The sequence below is a fragment of the Malania oleifera genome, chromosome 7, assembly GCF_029873635.1.
Source record: "Malania oleifera isolate guangnan ecotype guangnan chromosome 7, ASM2987363v1, whole genome shotgun sequence".
Taxonomy (NCBI): Eukaryota; Viridiplantae; Streptophyta; class Magnoliopsida; order Santalales; family Ximeniaceae; genus Malania; species Malania oleifera.
This window is the reverse complement of record NC_080423.1, coordinates 108,519,322-108,539,439: the sequence shown is the minus strand read 5'-3', so window position 1 is coordinate 108,539,439 and position 20,118 is coordinate 108,519,322. Positions and strand designations below refer to the sequence as shown.

The following is a 20,118-nucleotide window of genomic DNA, read 5'->3' as shown; positions in this document are numbered from 1 at the left end:
TGTGAAATCCAGAATCTGTAAACATGTCATATGCTCATGGATCCTCTGATTTAGGCCCCTCTCAAGCCACCTCGCCCTTCTGATATTCATCTGGAACCACAGAAGGTGCAAAACGAGATAAGTCCAGGAATCTAGCGGCATACTGCTGAACAGTGAGGCGTCCCTGAGTCAAGCTGAAAAATTCTTCCACCTTTGCATTACTAGTGGTGGTAGGGAAATATTGATCATAGAAGACCTTCTTGAAACAACCCCAGGTCATCACTATTGGTATCACCCGCTATTCCTCTAACAATTTCATTGCATGCCACCACCGTTCAGCTTCTCCAGCCAGTTTGAAAGTGGCGAAGAGAACCTTCTGCTCCTCGATACAATTCAACACAATAAGAATTTTCTCCATTTCTTTTATCCACATCTCAGCCTTAATTGGATCGGTGCCACCCTCAAAAGACGAGGGTTTCAGACGTGTAAACTGATCAATGGTGCAACCCTAGTGCACTGGTGGATAGCTTGTTCCCCCAAAATTCCATCTCATTTCTTCCCTAACTTGACGAGCTATTCCTCGTAACAGCCGAGAGGTGTCAATCTCGTCCTTGCTGGAAGCTCCCATTTCGCTTCCTCCTCCTTCATCCACACCCTTGCCTTTAGGATCCATCCCTGAATATAAATGTACAACAAAGCAATTTAAAAATCTCCACATCCTTATATATACCATAATCACATAATATAAAACCGAATTAATATCCATATCCTCAATTAAACATCCACGTCAATTTATCCATAAACTTTTTAACCTTCAAAATCAAATTCCAAATTTTAGTTCCACAACTTAGAAACATCACTGTCGATGGATTTATCGTGGTTTTTTGAAACCATCGACTGATTCAGAAAATCACAAAAGTCCGTCAAAGAATTTCTGCCTCCAAGTTAGGAAACAACTCAAACTTCTATCAATACCCTAATCTACCCGTTCCTACCCCCATTCAACTTAACCTATACTCTGGTATTAGTCTTCCTAAGTCCGCAAGACCGTTATACTCTGATACCAACTATAACGCCCTGGACCCGCCACGCGGGGCCCGGTGCGTTAGAAAACTAACACGAGTCTCTGATATCATTCACGCAGCGGAAATAATAAATAACCTCAAAAGAAAATACCAGAGTGCTATATTTAAAGACGTTGATCCATGATAATTACAACTTAATCCTTCATATTATAAATCCAGAATTAATACATATTAAACATAAACTGAATACATATCCAATCTGCTATATTTAACTCACAAAACTACCCTGCCCTGGAGCTATCTAAGCTCGATCACCTGGATAACCTGAAAAGATTTAGCATCTGTCGGGGTGAGATACCTCTCAGTAAGGAAGAAATAGTTTATAATAGTGTGTAGCTGAGTGATTATAATACAATTAAAATATCCTTCTAAAATGTACACACACTCCACAAGTAACCCATATGTCATGCCTATAATCACACAAAATCAACGCCATTATCGTCCTTTCGCATATTCACAACCATTAATATTTTATTGTTAATTTTCGAGAATAGGAAAATCTACCCGCCCATACAGGTAGGTTCCCTCTGTTCTAATGCTAATACTAGGGCACTCACATTTCTTAGTAAGCTCTAGTGCTAACACCAGGGCACTCACCTTTCTCACCTTTCAAATTTATTTTTCCTTATTTTTCTTTTTCTTTCTCTTTTTTTTTTTTTTCCTTTTCCTTTATCATTTTCATTGTTATTATTTTTTTGGGTCTCTACAGATACTGCTTGAAAAAAAAATTAGCTCATCTAATGAGCACTGCTCTTGAGGCCTAAAAATGCCCTTTTAATGAATACTACTCATAAAGCAATGGAAAAAAAAAAAAAACACTGCTTGACAAAGTATTGACCCTTCTGATAAGCACCACTCATTAAGCTTAAAGATGCCCATATGACGACTTAATCCAAATTTCGTGCTAAAAAAATTGATCTATAGTAAATGCAATATATTCGAGCCAATAAAGTAACTTTAAGACTTGAGAGTAGGGGGGACAACTCACATAACTTAAAAGAGACCCCTATTTTAAACTTGACATTAACTTATGTAAGACTAAAAAATAAAATAGATATCAAAAGATCAATGGAAAGGAGATAACGTCCATTAGTTAAAGTAAGGGGTTAGCACACCAATCTTTATTCTTAATAACATGTCTGAAATATAACCCTTGTGATTCATTGGTAGGGAAATCAATAGGGAGGTATCTCAAATGCTTATAAAAGGGACCTTCTAAGAAAAGCAAGACATCTCATCTCATCCTCACTCCTTTGCTGTTTTGATTATATAATCCTTTCAAATTTCTTGACTTAGGCATCAAAGTGGCCTACTAGAGTATACCTCAGGTCCCATAGGCTTTTTTTTGGGTATAATTCTTGGCAAATGATCAAAGTTGTGATAAATCCAAATTCCCTTGAACAAATTTGGCAGCAACAATTGGTGTCGTTTGTGGAAAACTTAGAAGGATTTATTTCTAAAACTCAATTATGGCCACATAACACAATTCTAAGTTCGAACTTGTTATTGTGGACCAATTGCCTTAGTTGGTTCACTCTCCACCACTAGACAATTTGTCGCAAATTTTGCCTTCAAATCAGTTTTTGATCTTCTAAAGGACGGTGGAAAACATGTTTAGCATGATCTTACAATAGAAAAAGGATCCTATGGAACATCACTCAGGGGTTGTTTCAGCAGAAACGATACCTATGGATAAGGCTGTGGTACCACATGAAGCAACCTTGAAATTCAACAAAGAAAGTAGAAGGAGACAACAGTGTGGGCATTAACAAGCAACAATTTCAAAAATTTGAAGAAAAGTTCAAGAAAATGATCAACCAAAAAAGTTGGTAAAAGAAGTTCGCAACCAATTCTTAATAGGGAAAACCTCAGTTAGATCTTTTGAATATCTGATCCCCCATTTGCCAAGGAAATAATGGAGATCCCACTACTTAACGAATTTAAAATATCCATCTAATGAGCACTACTTATGAGGCAACAAGAGACGAGTTTTGCTTGGTAAAAATTGGTCCATTTGATGAGCATCGCTCATGAATTCCAAAAATGTCCATTTGATGAGTATCGCTCATCAGGAAACAATAGACGGGTGTCACGGTCCTATTTTCACACTGTTGTGAAGGGCCATGCGGCGCTAGCTAAAGCGCTCTTGTTTAACTAGTCATCCTATCGTTTACCAGCATTCATCCACAAAGCATTTTCATTCATTCAAATAACAGCGGAAACAGTAATCAATTCATGAAAGTCATGGCAAGCAAGCAGTAAACATTGAAGTAAACGTAATTCATTATCAAATCCTCTGTTGACATTGTGTACTTAGCGAGGGAGGCAAGTAGGCTAAGCACGTTGGCAATAGCTAGTGAGTTTTACAATGACTAATGAACACTCACCCTCCCTTAAAAATATTTTTATGTAATTATCATCTTGGCACTAGGAAACATCAAAGTGACCGAGGAGTCATACTACCTTATTTGACATACAAAGAATCTACTAGTAGAAAATAATCGTACACTAGTCTTTACATGATGGAAACTCATCCCAAGCACACGAGATAAGTGGTCATAGGCAAGCATAATGCCCTGAACAAGCTTAACTCGTGACATTCTCCCCTACTTATGCGGTCGACGTCCTCGTAGACTTTGGCAGTAGGTACACTACAAGTTGGTCCATGAACGGTTCAATATCTTCCGCAGAAATCCATCTGATTTCTTTGTCATCAAGGCATTTCTACTTCACTAGGAACTTCTGCTGCTTCTTCCTTGAGGATATGAACTTTCTGTCTGCAAGGATCTTTTTAACTTCATGTCTGTCAAGTTGCACTGTCTTCAACTCTGCTCTGTTTGACTGACTTCTGCTCTGGTCATTGGTGTTGGCGTTGAACAGCTTGAGGTAGCTGACATGAAACTGCTATCTTCTCCCCTGATCTGCCCACTTCTTCATCTGCTTAGAAGCTTTCTACAGATAGGTTCGGGCAAATTCTGCATTTTGTCTCCATTCTCTAGTGAAGATGCACGCCCTGGGACTCTTTCGTCTGTACGACTCACCCACTGTGTGAGGTAATAGCAGCAACTAGCCTGTAACAAGCTCAAAAGTGTTATTGTTGGTTGTTGAGCTCCTTTAGGCATTGCCACAAAATGGAGCCACATCAAGTAGTTGCACGCTATTCTTTTGGTTGTCGTTGAGAAAATGACACAAGTACTCTTTTAGTAGCTCTCTGAATCTCTTCATCTGTCCGTCTGTCTGTGGGGGATAACTCGAAGAGATGTCAAGATATGACCTGAATATCCTGAAAAACTCTGTCAAGAAGTTGTCAGTGAACATTAAATCTCTGTCACAAATAATAACTTGGGGAACACCCCAATGTTTCACAACAGTCACAAGGAACAATTGTGTCGTCTCCTTTGCCGAATAGTACTTTGGTGCTGCCATGAAAGTACCATACTTCTTCCGCTCCCCTTTGTCTTGTTGGAAAGTGAGGCATATTTGGTATAATCAACCACATCATCTCGCGTGTGTGGCCAATAATACCTTCCCAGGAGTCCTGTCATTGGAGTCATTCTCCGTGAATACCCCTCAACGAACTTCCTACAATATCTAGTAAGGCCAAGAAAGGAATGCAACTCCTTCACTATCGTGGGGATCTTCCCTTCTTGAATCATCCTTACCTTTTCCATACCCCTCCGGATACGACCTTGTTCAACCACATGACCAAGGAATTTGTTGCTCCGCTAAGCGAAAGACAAATTCTCCTTCTTCACATCCAGACTGTTTCCCCTTAGCCTATTGAACACCTTCCGTAGATGCTCTTCATGTTTCCTCTAAAACAACACTGATGCTCCCAACGGTATTTTGGAAGGGCAAACACATCCCGCTTCCACTTCATCAAGCTGTTTTCCCAACTCTACTATCTTAAGAGGCGCAATTTGATATGGCCCTTTAGCAGGTGGTTTCACTCCTGATAACAACTCGATCTTTTGCTCCACAGTCCGTCGTGAAGGCAAATTTTGAGGTAGCTTATCCGGAAACACCTCCTTGTACTCATCCAACACCGCTTAGATGGGCGTAGGCTCCAGCTCTTGGCCTACTTATTTGTCTATCACCACCGTGGCTAGACGTGTCTGCTCACCTTGACCTAATCCTTCATTGAGTTGTATGGCTGAAAGGGACTTCCCGTCGTCTCCTTTCGTTGCAACGACTTGCACCATGCACGAGTGATCTCCCATCAGATATAGAGAACCAGCCGAAGGCATCAGCATTACCCTCGTCCCCCATAGGAACTCCATTCCTAGAATGAATGGAAAGTCATCTAATGGCACCACTGTGAAATTCGCATGACCTTCTCACTGTCTAAGCTTCACAGTCACTTGCTTGGCTACTCCCAGAGTAGGCTGGGCTACAGAATTAACTACTTTCATGCGTTCTATATCATTCTCTAAGGATAAGTTGAGTCTCCATGCTTCAACCTGCGAAACAAAATTATGAGTAGCCCTCGTATCCACCATAGCGCAGGTACTCTTCCCATTTATCCTCAAGTCCACAAACATTAACCCTTTTGCTTGTGTAACTTTAGGTGATTTTGCCGCTTTTCCAATGCGCTCACCAACCGCACTAAACCCACCCTTGAGGCATGATCATCTTCCTCCTCGCTTTCCACCCTTTTTCCTGAAGAAGAAGCTTGTAAGGCATTGAGTAATCCCTTGTGTTGACAATCACTCACTCTGTGAGATCCACCAAACAAGTAACACGAAATTTTATTCTTCCCCTTTCCATTGGGTGTGTTGAATCCTTGAGACGACGAAGCTTCCTTCGAGGTTGATGATTTAGAGTCAGCTCTCCCACTCTTGGGTTTGCCTTTTTTGAAAGACTTTCCACTATTTTCCTCTCCGCCAAACCGTTTGGACGAAACAGTATCATCACCAGCGTAGTCAGTCAAGCGTTTTGTAGTAACTTGTGTAGTTGATAAGTCTTGAACCTTTTGCTTATGAATTTCAATTCTTGCCCACGGTTTCATCCCCTCAAGAAAATAGAACAACTTGTCCTTTTCTGACATATCTTGAATATCCAACATTAAAGCAGAAAATTGTTTTACATATTCATTGATTGACCCCGTATGCTTAAGATCTCTCAGTTTTCTCCTTGCATTATACTCAACATTTTAAAAAAAGAATTAGGCCTTGAGCTCTCTCTTCAAGTCCGCCCAACTATCAATAACATAGCTTCCATTTTCAATTTCTCTGTACTTGGTACGCCACCACAGTTTGGCATCACCAACTAAGTACATGGTCGTAGTATCCACCTTTGCCTGTTCTGAGGCCATCCTTACAACGCGAAAGTACTACTCCACATCAAACAAGAAGTTCTCTAACTCCTTGGCATTCCGAGAACCCCCATACGTCCTAGGTTCTAGTACCTTAGTCTAGCTAACTCCCGGAGTGTTGGAGTTCCCCATAGAAAGAACCATCAGATTCACCTTTGCATCTAGATCAGCCATCCGCGACTGCAAAGTTTCAACTGTATGGCGAAAGTCCTTTGACATGTCACCTATCAAACTTGCTTGATGTTTTTGTGATCCCATCACTTCATCAACAAGTTCTCTCATCTCGGCCACCTCCGCGACCATAGTGTTGGTTGTTGTCTCAACTTGTACTTCCAGCACGCTGATCCTCTCAACATTGTTTGGTGCCATGGTCACTTACCAAAGCTTTCCAAATCCAACAACGAAGACAATCGAATTCATGTAGCAACTTAACCTTGGGCTCTGATACCAAGTGTCACGGTCCGACTATTTTCACACCGTTGTGAAGGGCCGTGCAGCGCTAGCTAAAACACTCTTGTTTAACTAGCCAGCCTATCGTTTACCAACATTTATCCACGAAGCACTTTCATTAGCATTCATTCAAATAACAACAGAAACAGTAATCAATTTATGAAAGTCATGACAAGCAAGCAGTAAACATTGAAGCAAACGTAATTCATTAACAAATCCTCCATTGACATTGTGTACTTAGTAAGGGAGGCAAGTAGGCTAAGCACGTTGGTAATAGCTAGTGAGTTTTACAATGACTGATGAACACTCACCCTCCCCTAAAGAGGTTTTTATGCTATTATCATCCTAGCACTAGGAAACATCAAAGTGACCGAGGAGTCATACTGCCTTATTTGGCATACAAAGACTCTACTAGCAGAAAATAATTGTACACTAGTATTTACATGATGGAAACCCATCCCAAGCATACGAGATAAGCGGTCACAGGCAAGCATAATGCCCTGAACAAGCTTAGCTCGTGACAACGGGCACTGCTCGACAAAAAAATTGGCTCACATGATGAGCACCACTCATGAGACTCAAAATGTCCATCTGATGAGCACCGCTCACAAAGCAACAAGAGATGAGTTTTGATTGCAAAAGTTAGCCCATTGATGATCAGTATCATGAGACCTAAAATTGCTCATTTAATGAGCTCTACTTATGAGACAACAAGAGATGGACATTATTTGGTAAAAAATATTGATCCATTTGATGAGTACTATTCATGAGACTAAAAAATACTTACATGATGAGCACAACTTATGAAGAAACAATGAATGGGCACTTCTCGGAAAAAAAATTGATTCATTTGATGAACACAGCTCATGAGATCCAAAAATGTCCATTTAATTAGCACCACTCATGTAACAACAAGAGACGATCACAGTTCGATAAAAAAATTGGCTCATTTGATAAGCACTGCTTATGAGGCTAAAAAATATCCATTTGATGAGCATTGCAACAAGAAATAGCACTGCTTGGCAAAGTATTGACCCATCTAATGAGCATCGCTCATGAGACCCAAGAATGTCCATCTAATGAATATCGTTCATGAGGCAACAAGAGATAGACACTGCTTAACAGAAAATTAGTCCATTTGCTAAACACCATTTATGAGGCTAAAAATGCCCATTTGATGAGTATCGTTCATAAGATAACAATAGACGGACACTAGATAAATAATTTTCCCATATGATGAACATGGCCCATGAGGCAAAGAAAAAAGTCCATATAATAAGCATCACTCATAAGGCAATAAGAGATTGATACTGTTCGGGAAAAAAATGGTCCATTTTGTGAGCACCACTTATGAAACTCAAAAATGTCCATTTGATGAGCACCACTCATTAAGCCCAAAAATGCTCGGCAAAGTATTAACCCATTTGATGAATGTTGCTTATGAGGCTAAAGATGTTCAATCTGACGACTTTATTCGAATCTCGTGATAATAAAAGGACTTATAATAAATGTAATATACTCTTGAACCAAAAGGTAACTCTAAGGCTTGTGAGTCGGGGGAGGAGGGGGGGGGGGGAACTGACATTACTTAGAGGAGACCCCGATATTAAACTCGACATTAATATAAATAAGACTAAAAAATGAAAAGACATCAAGAGACTAATGGAAAGGAGGTATCGTCCATTAATTTTTAGTAAAGGGTTAGCACACTAATCTTTACTCCCTGGTAACACATCTAAATGCCAATAAAAAGGATCCCTAAGCAAGGTAAGACATCTCATCTCATCCTCACTCGCTCCTTACTATTGCGATCGTATAATCTTTTCAAATTCCCCGACTTAAGCATCGAAGTGATCCCCCGGAGTACATTCAAAGTCCTCCAAGCCATTTCATTCTTGTTAGATGATCGAAGTTGTGATTGATCCAAATTGTTCTGGACAAATTTTGGTAGCAACAATTTGTTTTTGTCTATAAGAATATGAGCTAAAACTCTGGAGAACCATGTTAAAGTCTTAAGGTTTTAAGATAAGTAGGAATAAGATAGAATATATGATATGTAATTTTTTTTAGTAATATAAGTAGTAGTAGTAGTAGTAAAGAGAAGATTAAACTTCATAATCAAGAAATTAATCAAGAAATTAATAACACAAATAGATTTAGATATCTCAGATCTATTATACAAGTAGAAGGGGAAATTGAAGAAAATGTAGTATAAGAATTAAAATAGGTTGGCTAAAATGGAGGAATACATCATACGTGTTGTGTGATCGTAGGATATCCTTAAAATTAAAAGGAAAGTTTTATAAGATGGTTATAAGATCCGCTCTGCTTTATGATTTAGAATGTTGTACAATTAAGAAATAACATGTACAAAAAGTAAAAGTTGCTAAAATGCAATTGTTAAGGTAGATGAGTGATATAATATTAAAATATAAAACAAAAAATGGATATATATGTAATAATTTAGGCATAATGCCAGTTAAAGATAAGATAAGGGAGGAGCAATTTAGGTAGTTTGGGCATTCGGAATATAGGCCTAGTAGAGTATTTGTGAGGAGTGAGTTAGTTATTGTTTTTGGCATGAAAAGGAGTAGGGGTAATCCTAAAATAATTTGGAATGACATAGTGAGGAAGAATTTAACAGCCCTTAAATCTAATAGAGAAAAACCCTGTCAATGTGATGAATTAACGAAAAAAGATTCAAGTAGCCGACCTTATCTAGTGAGACTTAAGGCTTCATATTGTTATTGTTTAATTTGTGTCATGAAAGACGCTAGCCTTGACCCAATGGCAAGGATGTTACACTCAAACTTGAAGATCAAGCGTTCCAAGTCATGGAAATAGTCTTTCCAAGTGTGGAGGTAAAACTATGTCCAGTGTACACCATTTCTAAAGCATCTATTATTTAAGAAGAAAGAGTCAGATAAAAAGTGTAAATGAATATTCAATATGCACATTTTCCTGAGGTTGTGTACACATTTTTAGCAAGTCATTTTTAACAATTAATACTTGAGTTAATACACACCAAAAGTGTACATGATAATCAGGTGACAAGGGCCTAACAACCAGTAATGGTAATATGCATTTTAAATTTATATATTGAAAATGTTAATATTGTGTTTGAGAGCATGAATTTTGAATTTTGAATTTTAATTTTAATAAATTTTTGGATAAATTTAATATAATTTTGTATTATATTTTATCCAAATCTAACACCTCCATAAACATAGACTAAGTATTTTTTTTTTTATTTAAACAAATGTATGGGTATACTATATGAATATGGAGTCATTCTAATAAACACAATGGTTGTAGGATTTTTTTCCATCACATTTTCAAGACAAGGATTTGTAGTTTCACATATGCATCTCATTTAGTAAATATATTGCTTCATCTTATTTGGAAACAATTTACAAGCAATAATAATACATTTTTATTATCTAGTGTGAAAAATAGAAATAATAGTTCTGATACAACTAAATGTAACAATAATAATAACAAAATCAATTAACAAATAAATAATCTTTTAGAAATATTATTTTTGGGTAGTTATGGTAGTTATGGGGTATTTTTGAAATATTTATATATAAGGGTACTTTTGAAGTATTTATAGGTAATTATAGGGTTTTTTTTTTTTTAAAATATTTATAGATAGTTATAGAGCATTTTGGAATATTAAAAGTCAAATTAAGAAAGGGAAGATCTTCTTTTTAAAAGTAGAGATCACAATTATAATGAAAATACACTTACACTTCTATTTCTTTAGGGGTCGTTTGGTATTATTGTCAAAAATGTAAAATGAAAATGGAAATAAAAAATTAGAAACAAAAACTAGAAACTAGAAACCAATAAATTGTTTGATTAATATTTATAAAGTTTAAATTAATAAAAAAAACTTAATTCGTATTTAAAACTAATAATATTACAAAAATATGATTACAATAATAAAATCACAAAATATATAAAATAAGAAACACTATAATAAAAATCAAACTAATTATAATTATTTTACTTAATTATTATATTTTCAAAATTTACTTTACAATGACAATCTTAATTCTTATTGTATGACAATTGAAATTAGAAAAAAAAATATTTTTGTAATTAGCTTTTATTATTTTTATTTTTTGAAACATGTATTTTTTTAATGATATTAAAATTCATATGATTATTTATTTTAATTTTGATTAAAAAAGGAGTATAAAATGAATAATTTATCAAAAAAACTATTTTTGGACATAAACAATTTTGGGAAAAAGTTGTCAAAAAAATTAAAAATCATAAAATTTAGGGTCTAATTGTTATTGTTTTTGTTCTTGATTTTCTATTTTCGTTTTTGTATAGTGAAGTAGCCGATTATGAAATTGTGATTATTTACATTGCCAATTTTTTTTGTTTATGTACACAATTAAAGTCAAAATTTATGCTTTTTAGGCATTTTTTTTGTGTCAAAGAAAGTATGCTCTAGAAATTTTGGAAGATGTTGGCTTACTAGGATGCAAACCTACAAAAGTTCCTATGGATCCTACTTTAAAATTTAGCAAACATGAAGGTGATGTGCTAAATGATCCAAGCCAATATAGAAGATTGGTTGGCATATTGTTATACTTAACTATTACTGGGCCTGACATTACATTTGCTGTTCATAAGCTTAGTCAGTTCATGGCACAATCTAGAAAGCCTCATTATGCAGCTGCTCTTAAGGTACTTCATTATATAAAAAATGAACCAGGGAAAGGAGCATTTTTTTTTTTTTTCTGTAAAATCAACACTACATGTCAAAGGATTCAGTGATGCAGATTGGGCATCGTGCTCAGATACAAGACGATCTGTTACAGGGTTTTGTATTTTTCTTGGTAATTCATTGATCTCTTGGAAATCAAAGAAACAAGCTACTGTGTCAAGATCTTCAGCTGAGGCATAGTATAGAGTTATGGCTGTAGCAACTTGTGAAATTGTATGGATTCTTTATTTGCTAAAGGATTTGCAGATTAGACATGATAGAGAAGCAATATTGTTTTGTGATAGTCAATCAGCCTTGCATATAGGATCTAATCCAGTTTTTCATGAAAGGGCCAAACATATAGAGGTTGATTGTCACATTGTAAGGGACAAGGTCTTGACTAAAGTAATTAAACTGAATCATGTGAGAACTCATTGTCAATTGCAGATTTATTAACCAAGGCATTGGGTTACAAACAGTTTTCTTAATTGTTATCCAAGATGGAACTGATTAACATTTGTTCTTCATCAATCCATCTTGAGTGAGAGTATGAAAAATCAGCCTTAGCTTAACAGCAACAGTAGAGCCTCAGCTTAAGACAGTAACAATAGTTAAAAATAACCAAACTGATTCTTCATCTGTATAGTAACTGTTTTTTTTTAGTTAATTAGTTTTTCTTTATTTCTTCACTAGATTCAGCTTCATTCGTTAAGCTGAATGTATATATATACATTCTTTTGTATTGTTATTTTTAATCAATTGAATGAAATTAGTTTTCTTCATCAAGATTCATTTCTTATAACCTATTACAAAATGTGTTAATATCTAAAATCGACTTTTTTGAATTAAATCTTTTATTTTATCCATACTTTTCAATTAAAATTAAAATAATACAATCAAATGAAATTAAAATATAATTAAAATAAAATGCTCATAAATTTTCAAAAAATTTTAAAAATAACAAAACTCATTTAAAAAAAATATTTTCACTATATTTTAATGTCCTATACAATAATATTATTTTTATAAAGTGAAATATAATAGTTAAGTGTAACAATTATAATAATTTTATTTTTATTATTATATTATTTAATTTAATTATTTTGTACTTTTATTATTGTAATCATATCATGTAATTGTTATTTGATTCAAGGATAAAAATAAGCATTTACTTAATTATAATTTTATTTTTATTTATTTTTAGTCTAGAAACATTAACCAAACAGGTTATTGGTTTTCGATTTTAGTTTCTGCTTCTGATTTTTGAATGTTTTTTTAGCTTTCATTTTCATTATTTTTTATTGTAATATCAAACAACCCAATTATTTGGAGTTTTTCAACAAAAAGCTGAAAACCATTAATATAAATAGAAAACTAGTAACACAAAGCAATATATTTTTATAATCTATTTTTTTTGTATTCAGAAATAAAAAAATAGAAAAATAGAAATTAGTAATATTAGTAAATAGACTCTTAGTTAATTTATATATATAGGAGTGAAACTATGTTGCCTTTTGTAACTTTTGAAGGTACGCTAATCTCTTTATTAAAACTGTATTATTTCACTCTAATTATTAAAAATATTCATATATATATATATATATATATATATATATATATATATTTGTTTGTGAGTTTTAAAATAAGAACTTAGAACGTGCTTCAAAATGTTATAATTTTTCATTTAATTATATTATCAATTACCTTTGCTAATTCTCATTTAATATTAATTTGATTTATATATGTATGTGTATATATATATATATATATATATATATATAATTTTTAAATTAATTTTATATTTAAATTGCTCCACCACATTGCGTCTCACGTGTTGTTATTTAAGAGAGAAGACAATATGGGTAGAGTTAGAAAAGGAGTTTTTTCCCCGATTTGTCTTTATTCAAAAATAATATATTAAATAATATCCTATTCGGGAAAATATTTCCCGAAATGACTATGACATAATCTCACTACTTGGTCCAGCGAGATTTAAGCAAATCTCGTTGGACCAAGCAGCAAGATTTGTCACGTGTTATTCAATCGAATGGATGTCATTTAAAATCACCATTTGAGCTGCTCCTAACACGTGACAAATCTTGCTACTTGATCCAGCGAGATTTGCTTAAATATCGCTAGACCAAGCAGCGAGATTATTGTTAAATTTAAAATAATTATATATGAAAAATATGTAATTACTATACTTGGTTAAATTCAAATTAATTAACATTTAAAGTTTTAAAATTATGACGATAGAGTAGCATATGAGCATTCACCGAAGTTGACGCTAAAAAGATGAGCATGTTCGTGATTTGATTAATTTTTATTTTTACGTTCTGAATTAATAATAATTTTATTAAACAATTTGAATTAAACTAATTTTGTAACTTTAAAATTTTTTATCAAATTTTAATTAACCTAATCTAAAGAAATTTGTAAAGCTAACAACAAATAGAAATTTTGTTTTCCTTCTTGAGCATCAAAGAGTTAATGTTATTTATACTTCAATTTTTTAAAAAAGATTTTTTTTTTTTTGTGAACACAAATTTCACACCATAAGCAAGAGTTCAATCACAACTTTTAACTTATTTTTAGTAAAATTGAATTATTACTCAAAATAATTTAAATCAATTGAATAATAAGATTCTTATTTATTATGGATTTAATTAAATAATAAAATATATTTAAAACACTCACTTGAGTATTTAAAGTAAATTTTTAATTGTCAAAAATGTGATCAAATTTAGAAGATATAATTGATATATTATTGAAATTTCATATTATATATCTATTCAAAATGTTTAAAATGTTCGTTATTTCGTATTGAAAAAAGTACATATTTAAATGGTATTCCTTGCATCATATAGACATTTATTAATTATATAAAAATAGAAAAATTGAAATAAAAATAATATTATAAGAATCAATTTTGTTGACACTCCAATTTTTACCAGCCCTCTCTGAGAAGATCTGGAAAAATAAGAATTGACTTGAATCCCAAGAATGGAAGGATCTGATTGAATCCTAGTGAGTTCTTGAATCCCAATGAATTTTTAAGTCTCGGTGAATTTTAGTCGAGGCTCGATATTTTTACCAAGTACCTTTAAATTTTCAGTGAGTCTCAGTGTCACGATGTCCTGGACTCGGCCCAAAGAACCGCTCTCTAGCGAAAAATGGATGCTGCTGCGAACTAGGAAAAATGGATTTGTAATTTTGAAAAAATATTTTCGTAAAATGTGTGATGAAGTTGCCACTAACCTTTTGAAGTGCGGTTAGAACACTTGATTACTACCTGTTAGGGGTAGAATCGGTCTGCGTCATCAGAGTCAGGCTCGGGAGTACGGTTACGCTAGGAAAAGGTATTAGCACTTCTACGCGCTCATTCTTACGAACGGTACCAGATTAATCAAAAGTTATCCCCAAAATAAATCTAATAAGCCTGTCAAAATTTATCCCTTTCAAAAATCAAAAGAATGAAAATACTATATAAGTATTCCCTCAGAACCGAGGCAATCCAATACTCCGAAGAGTCCATTGCCCTTGGTTGTAATCATTAGGAAGGAAAATCAAGAAAATAAGGTACAAAATATGCTCCCGGGGGTTTTAAAATCCATAAGTTTTTTCTAAGTAGGAAAATACTATTCCGGGAGGTTTTTGAAATTTGTTCGGGATGAAAATGATTTTCTAGGCTTGAAAATATTTTTGTGATTTTTCTAAGTGTGAAAACATTTTTTTTTTTTTTTGTGATTTTTCAATATTTTTCCCAAACTTTGAAATAACACAAAATGAAAACCATGGAAATCAAGGTATGAAAATATTTTTTTGGTTTTTTCTGAGAATTTTGTGATTTTTTTGTGAATTTTTTGAATATTCAAATAATAATATACGAGTGAAATGGAGAAAACCGGCGTGAACCGGTTCAGGAGAGGAGCCGGTTGGGCACCGACCAATCCGGGAGAAAACCAGTTTAAGGTCTTGGTCGAGACCATGAATCAACACGCGTTGCCTTACGCGTGGGTTGTGTGTGTTCAGGTGTATGCTAGCGTGCATGAATGATGCATAATGCATGTGTGATCATGAATGCGTGACCATGTGTATACATGGATGAGCATGTGCTTGAACGCGCGTGCATGCATGAATGAGCATGTGCACGAATGTGCGTGTGTGCGGGGATGTGCACGTGTATGTATGTGCATGATTGAGTACGTGCTTGAATGAGCACGTGCACGAATGTGTGTGCATGCATATGCATAAATAATGACATGATGTAAGGTCTGGACTAGAATACTCATTCCATGCATGCATGAATGGGCAATGACCTACGTGATGATGTCATGGGTGACATCAGAATGCATGAAGTGGGTTGCATGCACATGTGGCGTATGAATGCATGCATGCATATGTATGTGTGGAACGACATACACGTACACACATGAGCACGTGAATGTGTGCATTTGAGTGTGAGTGCATGCATGCATGTGTATATGAATGCATGTTTGCATGTGTATACATGTGCATGTGAGTGTATATGAATGCATGCGTGCATGTGTGCGTGGGTGCATATGAACGTGTATGCGAATGCATGCATATGTATGTATGTGGATGTGGGTGTATGTGCGACTGCATGCATGCATGCATGGATATATGGATGCATGTGTATGTGAATGCATATGTACATGTTTGTATGGGTGAGGTCACGGGTGATGATGTACCACATGAGTGTACATGTATGGACAAGAAGGAGCATGCATGCAAGGCAAGTGTAAGTGTGCGCATGAACAATGGTGTAATGCATGTGTACATGTGCATGTATGGATAAGGATGGAAATGCATGTGTGGTATGAATGGGCATGCATATGCATGAATGCATGAACGAGCAATGACATAATGCATGGACAAGAACGAACCCGCATGCATGCATGAATGAATGAAGTCGTGGATGATGATGCAATGCATGCATGCATGCATGAATACATGTATATATGCATATGGGTATGTGAAAGTGTGTGTGTAACTAAGTGAGTGTGTGAAGATGTGCATGTGTGCATGTATACATGTGAGTGTAACTAAATTAGTGTGGAGGTGTGCATGTGATGTCAAACTCAAACCCCACAACTCAACATCTCTCTCTGACATTTTATCAAACAGCTTGCATGCATAAAACAAATTCCCACATTATTAGTGCATATGAAACATATTCCCAAAAGCATCAACAAAAGCATGGTAAACTATACTATTCATCTCCCAAACCAATCAAGAGCCAACACATTAAAAACCCGATGCAGCAATTCTAATAAACCCGAACAAGCACAAATACTCAAAATGCCAAACACTACAGAAATCATAACTAAACAAATTGGTTTGGGCATTTTATCAAACAGGTGGTAGGTGTTTGGAATCTAAGCACAAATGCAAGGAAATGGGTACTGACCTGGGCGTTTTGTCAAACAGGTGGTGGGCTTCTTTGAATCATAGCAATGCACAGGAGTAGATTTTTTATGATGAAATCCATTCACATCCATATGGAAAAAATTTTAGAACCAGATAAAATTGAATACAAGAGAGTTGTTGATCCTGTTTGTTGCAACAGCAAATCGTCTGCTTCACACCAAAGGTGAAAACAAGAAGAGCATGCTCACGGGCCTGATCATCCTTGAGAAATACCAACTTCAAAACCACCATTTGTCGAGTTAATGATGAGGACAGCACAATCCTCCTGTGAGGTACCAGTGATCCTATTCTTGATAAAATCACGGTGTCCAGGAGCTTTAATGGCAGCGCAGTAGTATTTCGGCAATCTCAAATTTCCACAAGGCAATATCAACAGTGATAACACGTTCACGCTCAGTCTTGAGCTTGTCCAGCACCCACGCATACCTGAAAGAACGCTTGTTCATCTCAACAGCCTCCTTTCAATAACACGCTTGTCAATACCTCCAAGCTTATAGATCAAGTGTCCGGTGGTGGTTGACTTGCCAGAGTTTGGTATGAAGTATGGTGGCTGTGGAGATTTCTAGAGAGACCCGAGGGAGAGGGACAGATAGTTTTTGGAGAGAGAGATCTATGTGTTGTGCGTGTGGACAAGAGGGTGGCTGGGTGTGGTCACGAAGGTGGTGTTTGGTCTCAGAACAAGGGCTGCCGGAAGTGGTGGTGTTAAGAGGTGGAGAGGAGAAGAGCGGTTCGCAGAGTGCTTGGCTGGTGCGATGGGGGTGAACGACATGAAAGGGGGTGGTTAGAGCCACTGCAGCTGTAGAGACCCAAACCCGTAATAAGCTGGGTTCGTCGACGAAGGAGTCACATTCGTCGATGAAGTCCTTCAGAGCCTCGTCAACAAAATTCAGAGCGTTATCGACGAGCAAATACCGAGCGGGTCAGAGAAATATTCGGAATTGGGCTTGGCGACGAAGAAATGGCTTCGTCGACGAGCTGTGTGGCGGATTCATCGAAAAAGACGCTGCCTCGTTGGCAAGTTTGACTCGATCAAAGGCCCTATAAATATCCATTTTGGTTGCTTAAAAGTTAAGTTTCTCCCAAAGCTCTCTCCCTCTCTCTCTAAACTAGCAAAGTTCCTCTCTCTTTATAAGATTCTTCGCCGTTCGACGTCTGTTTCTAAAAATGGAAGTTCCTATGGGGATCAGAGGAGGAAGTCCTATAATTTTAGCAGAACGCATCATTATTTTGAGGATTTTTGGGTTTTCCCAAAAATCTAGGTAAGGATCTGATCTCGATTTCGATTGAATATTTGGATAGTAGTCAAAATTATAGTAAGATTATGCTATGTGGCTTTTAGGTTTCGAGGATCCCGTGTTATCGGTTTGAACTGTTTCCGTACGTAGTTTCGTTTCGGGTTTAAGGTGAGGGGAATTTGATTACAACAGTATTTTGTAAAAACTGAATCGCTAAAAAGTTAGATTATGCTTATATGTATGATTTGATTGCTTATTTGCTAAATTCTAGAGAGTAGCAATTCCAGTTTTATGATTTTACGGTTTTTGGTAAAAACGAGGATTTTGGCGTATGATCTTCAAATTTTATGAAAATCACTTCTTTACATTTATACTATAGTAGGAGATGCTTGAATCCTTTACTTTTTCATTTAAATGGTGCTTGGATTTTTATTATTTAGCGGATTTTTTTGGACTAAACTCATGTGATATATGTTGAAATGAAAATGTATGAATTTTCTATACTATGTATATGGATTATGGGAACGGAGTTCCAACTTGTTATACTGAAAATGTGGAAAACAGAGGCCAGTTATACACCGAGCTGTATCAGTGAAAAGGGTAAACCAAGAGGATGTGCGTTGGTTTGTACCCGGTGTAATTATCTGAATTTATGAAAATACTGGAATTGCACAGGTTACTATATTTTTTTATAAATTGTATATATGATACTGGAACCATAGTTTGCTACCGAAATAAGTTGAAAAAAACTTCAGCGATGGAGTTGAAAAATACTCTAAACTATTATAAGCATGGTTCCGATGTTGGTACTACAGTGCAACCATACATGAGGGATCAGTGTGGATACTTAAGATAGTCGACATGTGTGGAGTTAGTAAGTTACTGGTAAAAATAAACCAAGGGGCGGTCGGACTATAATAGATGCTCGACCTTGTCTATACGAACAGGACATTGTAAGAGGTATTACTGCACAACCCGTGCCACGGGGGTAAACAGGAAAATTATCACACCAAGCTGGTAGTTGTTTTGATATTCATATGCATGATTTAAATAGTTGAATGTGCAGATAAATTTTATATGTTATAGTATTATAAACAAATGTTCCATATGTATGAGTTTTTATGAAAATATGCATATATGCAGTCACACACTGTTGTAACACCTTCTTCCTTACTGAGAAGTGTCTCACCCTATCATACAACTTTTGTTTTCAGGTCCATCAGGTCGTCGGTCCTCATAGCTAGAGGGATCAGGAGGATTGTTTTTGGTTTAGCTTACGTAAGTGTTCAAATCATGTAATAAATTTATATGAAGTTCCTTTTTGGAGGGTTGTAATAACAGGTTATATTCTATGTTTGGATTTATGATAGTGAGGATGTAATAGTAAGCTCTGGTATAAGTCTAGCAGAAATCCTAATGAATGTTTACGTTTTTTCGCAACATTTATATTGTAATTATTTATGGTTTGCACCCGTATGTCCCTGTTTAGAGCTGGTTGTCTACGTATCTTGAACAGGTATAGGTAATTTGGTTAACGGTATTGGTTTGTATAAAGAGTCGGGTTGTTACAGTTGGTATCAGAGCACTTAACCAGTTAGAACTATGTTTTGATGCATGCTGTCTGGTTAGGGATGTGTTCAGGACTTAGGAGTTGCTAATTCTTTAGCCTAGAATATACCAGAGTATAGGATAAGGGTAAGACCTTCGGTTTTGCTTTGTATATCTGGAGATGGAAATTTATGGATAGACTTTTGTGTTTTTCTAGATCAGTCGAAAGGTTCAGAAAATTACGGCAATCTATCGACGATTTCGTTTCCTAGTAGAAGGGTGGAATTCGAGTTAGAATGATAATGTCAAATTAATGAAGTATGTCAATATCGG

At 35.5% G+C, this 20,118-nt stretch overlaps 1 protein-coding gene and 1 pseudogene across 1 annotated transcript in view; one reads left to right on the top strand and one right to left on the bottom strand.

The window, feature by feature from the left end:
• Nucleotides 1-19,713, top strand: part of LOC131160590 (protein transport protein Sec61 subunit gamma) — a 42,062-nt gene extending 22,349 nt beyond the window's left edge. The window contains exon 3 of the mRNA XM_058116406.1: nt 19,452-19,713. The gene's annotated coding sequence lies outside the window, so the exon portion shown is untranslated. The remainder of the gene's footprint in view (nt 1-19,451) is intronic.
• On the bottom strand, nt 62-17,771 carry LOC131161002 (elongation factor 1-alpha-like; annotated as a pseudogene).
• Nucleotides 19,714-20,118: the final 405 nt, after the last annotated feature.